Source organism: Amblyraja radiata, unplaced genomic scaffold (genome assembly GCF_010909765.2).
Source record: "Amblyraja radiata isolate CabotCenter1 unplaced genomic scaffold, sAmbRad1.1.pri S89, whole genome shotgun sequence".
NCBI lineage: Eukaryota > Metazoa > Chordata > Chondrichthyes > Rajiformes > Rajidae > Amblyraja > Amblyraja radiata.
This window is the reverse complement of record NW_022630172.1, coordinates 8,206,397-8,221,837: the sequence shown is the minus strand read 5'-3', so window position 1 is coordinate 8,221,837 and position 15,441 is coordinate 8,206,397.

The following is a 15,441-nucleotide window of genomic DNA, read 5'->3' as shown; positions in this document are numbered from 1 at the left end:
CCAATTTCTTCTGCAACTTTCTGTTTTCTCCAAATCAAACGGCACAGTTTGCACCAAGACCTTCACAACCTCTGGGAATAAATCACGTCCCTTCCAGTTCAATTCAATTTAGTTCAGTGTGACGTTCGTGAGGTAAAGAGAAAAGCTTTTGCAGATTGCTAACCAGCCTGGAGAAAGACAAGTATAATTAATGCTATTCACAACTGAAGTTAGAATAGTTTCCAGTAACACATATTCAAGCAGATGACTGTGTGATGTTTGAAATATCTGTGATAATGACAAATGACAGAATCTGTTGTTTTGTAATGAATGGAACGGTGACTATTCTTGCCTGTTCATGCTGTAGTTGGTCCGATAGATCAAGCTAATATTCATTGCATCAGATCATGGTGGAGGTTGGACTTAGGAGGTCACCAATCAGCTGCATATGATCATCAAACTAGTACAATTTTACAAAGTAAGTCCAATATTGAGAGCAAATTTCTCCTCAGTTCTGAATTTCACTCAAGGTAGAACCTCCAGCTAACATCTTCACAATCACTAGTTTTTCCCTCTGTCATTTGGTGTTCTCCAAGCCCAACCTCACAGAGTTGCACCAAGATCTTCACAGCCTAGAGTTATAGACACGAGAGATACATTGTGTTCCAGGTGTACACTGGCCCTATCCCCGAACTCTATTCCCATTACATTGATGACTGCATCGATGCTAGAAAATATATCCACAATATGCAAACACACTCCATACCCAGAATTGTTTGGTCATGTTAGTGGAGTGGCACAAATTGACCCAGTTAGTCACCATCATAACTTGGAAATACATTGCTGATCCTTCGTTATTTGTGGGGCCTACTCCTATCATTTACACCATTTACTAAACACATCCATCAGTGGTGGAATAAGGATGGCCACATCCTCATGGGTTAAAACTGGAAGCCTAAACACTGAGGCCCACATCCAAAAACATAGATTTATCAGCAAAACATCCGGAGGGAATCACAACGTGCAGCTCATCATCAGCTCAGGAGTTAGTGTCGTCCTCATTGTGACAAGAAATCTAACCAGGCTCCTTCCTTAATCCGGGTCAACAACTCATTTCCCCATATTGTGTGAATTCTGCAGAGAAATACAATTCATTTTTATTGCTGCTCAGCCTCTGTTTTAGATATTTTTCCCCAGTTCCTGAATCTTTCTCTTCGTAATTCATCTCATCTCCCCGTCCACCCCACACTGTCCGTCACTCTCACATTCAAAACATAGAAACATAGACAATAGGTGCAGGAGTACAGGCCATTCGGCCCTTCGAGCCTGCACCATTCGCCATTCAACATGATCATGGCTGATCATCCAACTCAGTATCCTGTACCTGCCTTCTCTCCATACTCCCTGATCCCTTTAGCCACAAGGGCCACATCTAACTCCCTCTTAAATATAGCCAATGAACTGGCCTCAACTACCTTCTATGGCAGAGAATTCCACAGATTCACCACTCTCTGTGTAAAAAAATGTCTTCTCATCTCGGTCCTAAAAGACTTCCCCCTTATCCTTAAACTTTGACCCCTTGTCCTGGACTGCCCGAACATCGGGAACAATCTTCCTGCATTTAGCCTCTCCAACCCCTTAAGAATTTTGTAAGTTTCTATAAGATCCCCCCTCAATCTTCTAAATTCTAGCGAGTACAAGCCAAGTCTATCCAGTCTTTCTTCATATGAAAGTCCTGACATCCCAGGAATCAGTCTGGTGAACCTTCTCTGTACTCCCTCAACTCCCTCCAGGGCCTAACACAGGTCCTTCCTCTTTTACGCTGACGTTATCTCTCTTTACCCTTTACATTTAAAAGTAATTCCGTATAATTCTATTTATGTAATTTTTTTAAATACATGAGAACAGAACATGGGGCATGTGTGTTGAGGATGCATTTATTATAAGGATAATAACTAACTATTGTATTGTTGGTGTCTTGACCAAAAAGCGTAATATTTAAAACTATTGTTGCTTCTTCCCACTGATTAAAAATAAAATAACAGTGTTTCTATTTAGTAAATGTTGCTCTTTATTCATTAAAACGTATTTCAATCTCCAACCTGGTTTGGTGTTTCCGGGTTCCAAAACAGTGTTTGGATATTTAAAATAATTTATGCGATAAGACAATGTATTTTTGAATGTATGTAAGTGAAATCATGGTAAACAAATCTATTGTAGATGATGGTGATGTACCGTGTAGAATAGATAAGGGAGAAGATGTGGAGACACAAGAGTTTGTAGATTCTGGAAACACCAGCAAAGAGAAAACTGCTGGAGGGAATTTGTGGATCAGGAATCATCTGTGGAAGTAATTGGACAAATGACCATTCGCAACTGAAGAAGGGTCACGATACACAGGGTCATCTGTACATTTACCTCGACAGACGCTGCCTGTCCCATTGAGTCCATCCAGTAGATTGTTCTTGTTTGTTTCAGGGAGAACAAGTCGATGTGTCCAATTTTCAGAACGTCTTTGAATTTTTAAATATGTGGATTAGGCAATATTAAACAGGCATGAATTGAAAATTATTTGGCAGACAGGAAACAGAGAGGAGACTTTGTTATGGTGGCAGGTGGTGATGAATGATCCAGCATCAAGCCAGTTCTTGAGTCTGTTATTTTCAATGTTCATCAATGGTATTGACAAGGAAACAAATTTAATGTTTCTAAGTTTGATGACACGAAATTGAGAGTAAATAGGAGAAGGAAAGAGGATGCAAAGGGGTTTCCAGGTGATGTCAGTCAGTTGAGTTACTTGCCAAATATAAACAGATGCAGCAGAGAGTCATAGATTGATTGATTACTTTATTAATCCCCTTATTCAGGGGAAATTCTGATGTCCTTGCAGCACACTAATAAAAATACAACACAGTATTCATAAAGAAATTCAACACCAAAACATCCCCCCACAGTGATTCCCACTGTGGGGGAAGGCACAAAGTCCAGTCCCCATCCTCTTGTCCACCCATAGTCGGGCCTATTGAGGCCTCCACAGTCGCCGCCACGGCGCCCGATGTTCTCGCCGGGTGATGGTACTCCGGCGTCGGGAGAACCCCCAGCGGCTTGGGGTGCCAGGAACGGCCGCTTTCCCACCGGAGCCTGCGGCTTCCAAGCCAACAGACCACGCCAGACGGATCTCCGCACACTGGTGATCTCGGCGAGATGTAAGTTCAACGTCGCAGCTATAGAGCTGTAGAGCATGGAGATAGACACATCAACCCAACACACACATGCTGACCAAGATGTCCAACTGACCCCATCACAATTGGCTACGCATGGCCTATGTCTCTCCAAACATGTCTTTGTGCTCTCCTTACCGGAGAAAGGGTTTTTCAGCCACACATGTAATGCAGCCAAGGCTGACCAGACTCATTCCTGGAATGGCAGGTCTAATGTGTAAGGAGAGGAGGAGCTGACTGAGCCAGTAGTCACTGGAGTCTGGAAGACTTAAGCATGACCTCTCTAAATTAAATAACATTCAAAGCAGAGCTAGACAGACTCGATACACAAAGATATTTCCAGTGACTGTAGGATCTGGAACAAGGGGTTTTGGACTCAAGATAAGAGGTGAAACATTTAGGGCTGAGACATTTCTTCATTGTGAATATGGTGAGCCATTGAAATTCACTCCAGAGAAAATGGTAGATGGCAGGTCACTGAATCTTGTTCAGTAGGGGATAGATTTATTTGACATAAAATGCATCAACACTTATCGGGAGAGAATTGGCATATGAGAATGTTTTGAATGATTTAACAGGCTCAAAGTGACAAATAATTCACCCCTGATTCTCTTTTGCATGTTTCAATAGGTTTTGGGATAGTTTGATGTTGTCTTAGTCCTTCACACTTCTGATGTTTATTTGCACATTGTGAAATTTAGTCAGATAAAAAACAGGAAGTGAAACAACCCAGAGCTGAGAATAGACGAATCATTGTGGTTAAATTGCAACAGAGCTTCCTGCAGCCTTGACCATTGCTCTGAATTTTGCATCATATCCTGAATCATTCAGAGCAATGGTCAAAGCTGCAGGAAGATCTGTTGCAATTTAACCACAATGATTCGTCTATTCTGACCTGTGGGTTGTTTCACTTCCTGTTTTTTATCTGACTAAATTTCACAATGTGTAAATAAACATCAGAATTGTGAAGGACAAAGACAACATCAAACTATCCCACAACCTATTGAAACATGCAAAAGAGAATCAGGGGTGAATTATTTGTCACTTTGAGCCTGTTCAATCATTCAAAACATTGTCATATTCCAATTCTCTCCCGATAAATGTAGATGCATTTTATGTCAAATAAATCTATCCCCTACTTAACAAGATTCAGTGACCTGCCATCTACCATTCTCTGTGGAGTGAATTTCAATGGCTCACCATATTCACAATGAAGAAATGTCTCAGCCCTAAATGTCTCACCCCTTATCTTGAGTCCAAACCCCTTCTTCCGTATCCTACAGTCACTGGAAATATCTTTATGTATCGAGTCTGTCTAGCTCTGCTTTGAATGATGTTTAATTTAGAGAGGTCATGTTTATGTCTTCCAGACTCCAGTGACTACTGGCTCAGTCAGCTCCTCCTCTCCTTACACATTAGTCCTGCCATTCCAGGAATCAGTCTGGTCAGCCTTGGCTGCATTACATGTGTGGCTGAAAAACCCTTTCTCCGGTAAGGAGAGCACAAAGACATGTTTGGAGAGACATGGGCCAGGGACAGCCTATTGTGATGGGGTCAGTTGGACATATTGATCAGCATGTGTGTGTTGGGTTGATGTGTCTATTTCCATGCTCTACAGCTCTATGACTCTCTGCTGCATCTGTGTATATTTGGCAAGTAACTCAACTGACTGACATCACCTGGAAACCTCTTTGCATCCTCTTTGCTTCTCCTATTTACTCTCAGTTTCATGTCATCAAACTTAGAAACATTAAATTTGTTTCCTTGTCAATACCATTGATGGACATTGAAAATAACAGACTCAAGAACTGTCTTGTTGCTGAATCATTCATCACCACCTGCCACCCTAACATAGTCTCCTCTCTGTTTCCTGTCTGCCAAATAATTTTCAATTTTACTTCGGAGTCACGTGAGTGACTACGTGAAGAACCCCGCCAGGCCGCATGCGCGTGTTATCGCTTTCACGCTTGCGAAACGACAGGCGGGGTGGAGCATTCCCCCGCAGCGGTAAGTTTGAAACCGCGATCTGCAGGTAGTGTTTGTCCCCGCGCTGTTTTTACACAGGGGGGGGGGGGGGGAGCTGGACAAAATAGTGTCCACAAGTGCTGCGAGTGAAGCTGGCTGGGGAGGACCGCGAAGTTGCGGGAGCCAGCAGCAGCTGAAGGCACAAGCCCCGTAAGGGATCAGCTGTGCCGACTTTTGGTCCCGCGCCGGCCAGAACACCACGGCCGGGCGGGAGACTATTAAGAATGGGGCCGTCGACTTTCACAAGTCGAAACGGCAGGAGGCGGGGTGGAACGACGTTACCTCCTAGCGACAGTTTAAACCTGGACCTGCAGGTAAGTGAAACTGCGGTCTTTATTCTCCCCATACTGTTTCACAGGTGGGGAAACATGGAGAGCTGTGCAAACAACGGCAAGCGGCACAGGAATCACCCGTAAGGGAACAGCTGTGTCCGACTTCGCGCCCGCACCGGCCAGATTAAACACCATGGCTGGGCGGAAGACAATACAGAACGGAGCCGTTGGCTTTGACAAGTCAAAACGGCTGGAGGAGGGGTGGAAGGACGTTCCCCCTTAACAGCAAGTTTTAAGCCTGGACCTGCAGGTAAATGATACTGCGGTCTTTATTGTTCCCATACTGTTCTACAGGTGGGGGAAACTTTCACAAGGCAAAGCAGTCAACCAGAGCTGCGACAAAGCTGGCGGGGGAAGACCGCGGAGTTGCGGACGCCAGCAGCGGCCGGCGGCACAGGAATCACCCGTAAGGGAACAGCTGTGCCCGACTTCGCCCACCGCACCGGCCAGATTAAACACTACGTCTGGGCGGGAAGGCAAGAAGAAAACCAAAAGAGTCGTTGACTGATGAGTCCGACTTTGAGCAGCCGCGAGCGGCCAGCGACCGAGAGCGCTGGAGTCGGTTGGAGCGGCTTATGGAGCAGAGCTCCAACATGACAGGCTCCGGGAGATGGAGTCTAGTCACTGTGGGCACTATGTAAAACCCACAGCAGCACCTCTTGTAGGGCTGCACAGTGCATCTCCCTCGTCAGAGGGGAGTACTGGGGGGTCAATTCTGGGCTGACACTGAAGAGGGGGTTGACGAACAAAACTACAAGTGCGCAGGGGTGCAGGAAGGCAACATCTACTGGTCATGGTGTCCAAATACATACAGCCAGACCACGATGGACACCACTGCAAAAATACTTGGGAACAGGAAACTGCGCATCCCTGAATGTTCCAGTCGTGGAAATAGCATCTGGAAACATGTCGGAGCAGGACTTAGGAAAGCCCTGGGGCTCATAAAGGCGACAACATTAAGGATCTCCTACAGCCAAAGACAGCACCCTTATGCACCCACCAGCAGAACAAGAGAAGCTGGTGAAAGCTCAAAGGCCAGGCATACAGGACAGCGGTATTTTAGACCATAGCCCAGACAGGCCTTTCTGGATGATGCGCAAACCCCCATCCCAAAAACAAACCCAGACACCGGCGCCTCAACCTCGACGAAGACCACACAGAAGAAGCAAACTTCCATTGGTAACAATGGAGGTAGGTGGGTCTGGTCCCTTACAAATTATTGGAAGAGTGGATAATACACACATTGGTGGGAGATTACACGCATTTGGACACATGGTGTATATTAACTACAGACACTTATATCCTAAGCAGTATCCAGGGATATACCATTGAATTGTGCAAAATGGGTAATGGGTAAACCGAACACGATTGGCTGGAATTTGTGTCTTATATCTTTACCAAAACAAAATAGATGATGCCAGTCGCATCATCATCGAATTGACCAAATTGAATACATTGTACTATATATTCAGTACAAAATGGGTTCTGGTAACTGCTAAAGGACTGATTTCCAAAGGCTACTCCATGGCTGGCATCGATCTAAAAGATGCTTACTATTCAGTGCCTACACGGACTGATCACAAACGTTATTTAAAAAAATTCAAATGGATGGGGCAGCTCTGGTAGTATAGAGCTCTACCAAATACATAATCATATGATCATACTAATTGTGGGCATAACTTTGGAGTTGGCCTAACTAGCTGTAACAGCCACCATACAATTGAGTGAAAACTGGGGTTATCATCCATCCAGTTAAATCTAAACTAACGCCTACCAACATAATGGATTATTTGGGGTTCACTATTGACAGCTCACATGTCGGTGACTTTACCAAAGGACAAGGCTACAGTCTTAACTGAGGCCTGCAACAACCCCACTGACATCAGTGAATCGTCTATCAGATTGGTAGCAAGTATAATTGGCATATAGTGTCTGCCTATCCAACCACACAATTTGGACCTTTGTATTACAAAAAATCTACAAAGGGCAAAAATACAAACACTCAAAGTTAATACTGGTCATTTCGACAGACCAATAAGCCACCAATCAAAGCTTATGGAATTAAAATGGTGGAGGGATAACATTTGGCATTGGTCCAACCGTTATCAGCAAACCCTTAGTGGTGCTACAAACTGATGCCAGTGCGCTTGGTTGGGGTACTACCAATTTCCATCTCCATCTGTGGAGGTAGATGAACGGCACAGGAGGAATCATTATCACAGACACTAGGCATAAACTACCTGGAAATGTGGGGTGCGTTCTATGGCCTAAAGTCATACTGCTCTGGGATAAATCACCAGCATGTTAGACTACAGAGTGACAATCTGACTAATACAATTTGATAATGGTGTATCCAGAGAAATATTGGAATATCAGCTACTTACCTACCAGGTAATCCAAAATTCAGTGACAGACATCAGGTCACACAAATTCAATAAAATAAGAATTAATCACCAGTTACCAAATTGTGTTTCTTGGGAACCAGACCCTGGGACAGCAGGGACAGATGCTTTTCACTGCATTGAGGGGGCAATTGTTTATCTATGCATTCTCTCCTTTTCTGCATCATCAGTCGGGTATTAAGAAAACTATAACAAGACTCCGCGTCTGTTAATTGGTAGTGCCGATTGGCCTACTTAACCATGGTTCCCTGTGATACTCAACATGGGTTTTAACCATGCATCACCATCCTGAAACAACCAGATTATTGGTTCATCCCGTAACAGGAGAACCCATCCATGTCAAAAACAACAAACCTATCAATTTGTAGAGTCTAAAGAAACCTCTACTGCAACTGGGACTGGCGGACCGAACATTGAACATTATCTCAGAGGGCCACAGACAGTACACCAAAAACTATATCTGGTATACATCAGGAATTGGGAGAAATATTGTCACAGAAACAACATCACCTACAGTTTGATGAACATAACGTCTGTTCTCGAATTCCTGGCAGGCCTCCATTATGATGAGGGGCTCAGTTACAGTGCCATTAACGGCGCCAGAAGTGCCCTTTCAACATATCTATGGCGAGGATCAGAGCGTCATTCTGTTGGGACTCACCCCTGGTAACCAAACTTATGAGGGGAATTTTTAATATCAATCCCCCAAGAAGCAGGTACTCTCTAAATGGGATATGAGTATTGCCCTAACGTTGCTAAGGAATTGGTCTCCAGCAACAGCTCTGTCCCTGCAAAGACTAACGCACAAAACAGTCATGCTGATAGAAACATAGAAACATAGAAACATAGATGGCTTTGGTCATGGCACTAAGGGTACAGTCGTACCTAAGTTAAGGCTGGACTATATGACTTCTTCAACAGGAATATAACGTTTCATATTACGAATTAGTCAAACAGAACAGACCGGGATCATCAGGCCTCAAAATAGAATTTAGGGATTACCCTACAGATATCGTCTCTGTATAATAAGACAATTATTGTTCTATATGGAGAACACCAAAAACATCTGAGGCTATGAGATGGCACTACTAATCAGCCACACACAAACCTACAAAAAAGTGTCGGTTTAAACTATTTCCAGATGGCTGAATCAGGTTTTAACAGCAGCTGGGGTGGATACTAACATATTCAAATCTTATTCCACCAGGGCGGCAACTACATCGACAGCTATGGAGTTGGATGTACCAATTAACCAAATCCTCTAGACAGCATGATGGATCAGGGGAAAATGTTCCAACTATTCTACCACAAACCAGTAGTTAAACTGGAACTTTTCAGAGCCAATTTTAAGTTCTGAAGTATAATTTCACCCCATAAATTGGGGCTATAATTTGTTAACAATTTATCATGGATTTCAATGTTGGTTTCATGTCTAAACATGTTAACACAATTCCTCCCACAGTCAATTAAGGCCGATGTGATGCATGGACTCGTTTCAACGGCATGAAATCACAGAGCTTTGAAATCTTCACGTCGTCACTCACGTGACTCCGAAGTAAAATAGTAAGATTAAACGAGAATTTACCAGTTCGAAGTGTGATCGTTATTTTATGAGGAGTACGTTGCGGGAATACGTGCCCTCCGCTCCCACCCATGATCATATAGTCAACTGGTATTTACTTATTTAATCTTACTATGTTCAGTCATTACAGTTATCTGTGATTTCACACCGCTGCTTTGAAGAATCACACGCATGCGTCCTTGCGGGGTTCTTCACGTATTCCCTCAACGTACTCCTCATAAAATAACGATCAAACTTCGAACTGGTAAGTTCTCGTTTAATCTTACTATTCATGCCTGTTTAACATTGCCTAATCCACATATTTAAAAATCAAAGACCTTCTGAAAATTGGACACATTCAGTATTCAATTCAGTATTCAATTCAACTTTAATGTCATTGCACAAATACTGAGTATGGGTACAACGAAATGCAGTTTTGCGTCAGTCCGTAGTAGTAGTGCAATATAGAAATTTAAAAAAGAAGAGGATACAGAATAATAAAAAATACAGAATAATTAAACAATGGGGACGGAGGGACCGGAGGAATCTATCGGCGGGACTCCGAGTTCAGCAATGCGACGGTATGATTGTAGAAGCTGTTCCTCATCCTACTGGTACGAGACCTGAGGCTCCTGTACCGCCTCCCTGATGGCAGGAGGGCAAACAGTCCATGGTTGGGGTGGGAGGGGTCTTTAATGATCTTCCCAGCTCGTTTCAGACACCGTTTTCGGTGGAGGGCATCCATGGCAGGGAGCGGGGCACCGATGATGTGCTGCGCGGTTTTCACCGCCCGTTGTAGTGCCTTCCTGTCCGCAACAGTGCAGCTGCTGTACCATACCGTGAAGCAGGCGGTCAGGATGCTCTCGATGGTACACCTGTAGAAGTTGGTCAGGATCTGGGGGGACAGGTGGGCTTTCTTGAGCCTCCTCAAAAAGTAAAGGCGCTGCTGTGCCTTTTTGATCAGCTTGGAGGTGTTGAGGGACCAGGACAAATCCTCCGAGATGTGTACCCCGAGGAATTTGTAGCTGGAGACGCGCTCCACCTCAGTCCCGTTTATGTGGATTGGGGTATGTCTGCCCCCTCTGACCTTCCTGAAGTCGACAATAAGTTCCTTCGTCTTCTTGGAGTTGAGGACGAGGTTATTATTGGCACACCAGGTTGTCAGGTGCTGGACCTCCTCGACTTGTTCTCCCTGAAACAAACACAAACAATCTGCTGGCGGGACTCAGTGGGTCAGGCAGCATCTGTCGAGGTAAATGTACAGATGACCCTGTGTATCGTGACCCTTCTTCAGTTGCGAATGGTCATTTGTCCATTTACTTTCACAGATGATTCCTGATCCACAGATTCCCTCCAGCAGTTTGCTCTTTGCTCCTGTTTCCAGAATCTACAAACTCTTGTGTCTCCACATCTTCTCCCTTATCTATTCTACACGGTACATCACCATCATCTACAATAGATTTGTTTGCCATGATTTCACTTACATTCAAAAATACATTGTCTTATCGCATAAATTATTTTAAATATCCAAACACTGTTTTGGAACCCGGAAACACGAAACCAGGTTGGAGATTGAAATAGGTTTTAATGAATAAAGAGCAACATTTACTAGAGAGAAGCACCACTATTTTATTTTTTAATCAGTGGGAAGTAGCAACAATAAATTTAAAAATTACGCTTTTTGTTCAAGACACCAACAATGCAATAGTTAGTTACTATCCTTATAATAAATGCATCCTCATCACACATGCCCCATGTTCTGTTCTCATGTATTAAAAAAAATTACATAAATAGAATTATACGGAATTACTTTTAAATGTAAAGAGTAAAGAGAGATAACGTCAGCGTAAAAGAGGAAGGATCTGTGTTAGGCCCTGGAGGGAGTTGAGAGAGTACAGAGAAGGTTCACCAGACTGATTCCTGGGATGGCAAGACTTTCATATGAAGAAAGACTGGATAGGCTCGACTTGTACTCGCTAGAATTTACAAGATTGAGGGGGGATCTTATAGAAACTTACAAAATTCTTAAGGGTTTGGACAGTCTAGATGCAGGAAGATTGTTACGATGTTGGGGAAGTCCAGAACAAGTGGCCACACACAGTTTAAGGATAAGGGGGAAGTCTTTTAGGACCGAGATGAGAAAAACATATTTTACACAAAGGGTGGTGAATGTGTGTAATTATCTGCCACAGAAGGTAGTTGAAGCCACAGTTAATTGGCTATATTTAAGAGGGAGTTAGATGTGGCCCTTTTGTCTAAAGGGATCAGGGGGTATGGAGAGAAGGCAGGTACAGAATACTGAGTTGGATGATCAGCCATGATCATATTGAATGGTGAATGGTGCAGGCTCGAAGGGCCGAATGGCCTCTACTCCTGCACCTATAGTCTATGTTTCTATGTTTAGAATGTGAGAGTGACGGACAGTGCGGGATGGAGGGGGAGATGAGATGAATTACGAAGAGAAAGATTCAGGAATTGGGGAAAAATATCTAAAACAGAGGCTGAGCAGCAATAAAAATGAATCGTATTTCTCTGCAGAATTCACACAATATGGGGAGATGAGTTGTTAACCCGGATTAAGGAAGGAGCCTGATTAGATTTCTTGTCACAATGAGGACGACACTAACTCCTGAGCTGATGATGAGCTGCACGTTGTGATTCCCTCCAGATGTTTTGCTGATAAATCTATGTTTTTGGATGTGGGCCTCAGTGCTTAGGCTTCCAGTTTTAACCCATGAGGATGTGACCATCCTTATTCCATCACTGATGGATGTGTTTAGTAAATGATGTAAATAATAGGAGTAGGCCCCACAAATAACGAAGGACCAGCAATGTATTTCCAAGTTATGATGGTGAATAACTGGGTCAATTTGTGCCACTGCACTAACATGACCAAACAATTCTGGGTATCGATTGTGTTTGCATATTGTGGATATATTTTCTAGCATCGATGCAGTCATCAATGTAATGGGGATAGAGTTCGGGGTTAGGGCCAGTGTACACCTGAAACACAATGAATCTCTCGTGTCTATATTTCTAGGCTGTGAAGATCTTGGTGCAACTCTGTGAGGTTGTGCTTGGAGAACACCAAATGACAGAGGGGAAACTAGTGATTGTGAAGATGTTTGCTTGAGGGTCTACCTTGAGTGAAATTCAGAACTGAGGAGAAATCTGCTCTCAATATTGGACTTACTTTGACAAATTGTAGTAGCGATGATCATATGCAGCTGATTGGTGACCTCCTAAGTCCAACCTCCGCCATGATCTGATGCAATGAATACTAGTTTGAATTATCGGACCAACTACAGCATGAACAGGCAAGAATATCGACCGTTCCATTTATTACAAAACAACAGATTCTGTCATTTGCCATTATCATAGACATTTCAAACATCACACAGTCATCTGCTTGAATATGTGTTACTGGAAACAATTCTAACTTCAGTTGTGAATAGAATTGATTATACTTGTCTTTCTCCAGGCTTGTTAGCACTGGACTAAACTGAATTGAACTGGAAGGAACGTGATTTATTCCCAGAGGTTGTGAAGGTCTTGGTGCAAACTGTGCGGTTTGATTTGGAGAAAACTGAAAGTTGCAGAAAAAAATTGGATGATGATGACTGGTGACTGGTGCGTTTACCTTGTGTGAAACTCAGGAGATAATTACACTCAATATTGGAATAACTGAGTAAATTCAGCATTTTATTATCACATCTACTGGTTTGTGTTCTCCTCAACCCAAAACTCACATAGTTTTAAACAGCCAAACCATCCAAATCACAGTGACACAGATGTTAGAGCTGCTGCCTCACAGTGCCGGAGATCAGGGTTCCATCCTGGCCTCGGGTGCTCTCTGGGTGGAGATAGCACACCCCCTGTGGCCAAGAATGAGTGGGGATGTAGGTAACTGGACCTCCATAAATTGCCTGTAGTGTGTAGGGAGCGGATGGGAAAGTGAGAGAACAGAACGAGTGTGAACGGGTGATCAGTGGTCGGCATGGACAGAGGGCTGAAGGGCAAGTTTCCATGCTGTGTCTCAAAACTAAACTCAATAAGAAGATTGACACATACTCATCATTACACAACAATAGATACTCTCATTCCTCAAATCCCTTGACATTTGTTATCCTCCAATAACCTTTAGACAATAGACAATAGGTGCAGGAATAGAGGCCATTCGGCCCTTCCAGCCAGCGCCGCCATTCAATGTGATCATAGCTGATCATCCCCAATTAGTACTCCGTTCCTGCCTTCTCCCCATATCCCCTGACTCAGAGGCAGAGCATTCCACAGGCTCACAACTTTCTGTGAGAAAAAGTGTTTCCTGGTCTCTGTTCTTACTCCTTATTCTTAAACTATGGCCCCTGGTTCTGGACTCCCCCAACATCGGCAACATGTTTCCTGCCTCTAGCGTGTACATACTCTTAACAATCTTATATGTTTCAATGAGATGCCCTCTCATCCTTCTAAACTTCAGAGTATACAAGCCCAGCCGCTCCATTCTCTCAGCATATGGCAGTCCCGCCATCCCGGGAATTAACCTGGTGAACCTATGCTGGGCTCCCTCAATAGCAAGAATATCCTTCCTCAAATTAGGGGACTAAAACTGCCCACAATAATCCAGGTATGGTCTCACCAGGGCTCTGTACAACTGCATAAGGACCTCTTTGCTCCTAGACTCAACTCATCTTCTTATATTGGCTTTCTTCACTGCCTGCTTGCTTACTTTCATAGACTGATGAACAAGGACCCCCAGATCCCGTTGTACTTCCCCTTTTCCCCCTTCCCATTTAGAAAGATGAGGTTCCATGTATCAACGCATCCAATGCATGTTTGAGCTCAGTAAATTCCCATTTTCCTTTGCCGAATAAGGTTTGACAAGATGTGTTTTACACGGACACAAACACTTTCAACAGAAGTGATGTCTAAACCCTGAGCAGAAGAGGAAGAGGAAGGTTCTGTAGTGTCATAAGACACAGTGTGAGACTGGGGAAGTCAGTGTGTCACCGTGCTTGGAGCTTTGCTGCCCAGTCTCTGGACTCGTTCACCATCAGCCTCTTCCCACAAGGTAGGCGACCTTACTACAGGTTCACCAGGTAAAGGTGTGGTTTAAATGGGATATAGAAACGGAACTCCGTGTTCAATACTTTCTTTTTTTAATTTATTCATTTTTTTAATATAATTTTATTTATTAGTAGTGTACATTACAATAATATAAGCCAAAAATTTCCTGTACCACTTTATATTTTAAACTTTGAAAAGAAGAAAAGTAAAGAGAGTTAAACAGGATAGTAAATGTGTGAAAGAGTGATCAAAAGAGACCCTTAGACATGAAAAGTTCGAAAAAGAAAAAGAGAAAAAGAAAACAGAAGATATATCAAAAGTTTTTTTAAAAAGAGCTAAAAGGGATAAACCAACTTTGTATTTTTCCTCCCCCCTCACCAGGTCCTGAAACCATTTATTTTCAGAATTCTGTCACATAGAAACATAGAAACATAGAAGATATGTGCAGGAGTAGGCCATTCGGCCCTTTGAGCCTGCACCGCCATTCAATATGATCATGGCTGATCATCCAACTCGGTATCCTGTACCTGCCTTCTCTCCATACTCCCTGATCCCTTTAGCCACAAGGGCCACATCTAACACCCTCCTTGTTGCACCTTATACTTGTTGCACCTTTTACTTGTTGCACCTTAAACTGTTGCACCTTATACTTGTAGTAAGTCGATAAATGGAGACCAAATATTTTGGAAATGGTCTGGTTTGCCTGATAGAAGGAATCTCATATCTTCCAGTTGTAACGTTTAGAACATATTTGAAATCCACATATTTATTGTTGGTGTTGGGGCGTTTTTCCAGAATTTAAGTATGAGTTTTTTTCCCATTATTAAACCGTAATTAAGTCGGCTCTTTTGGGACGC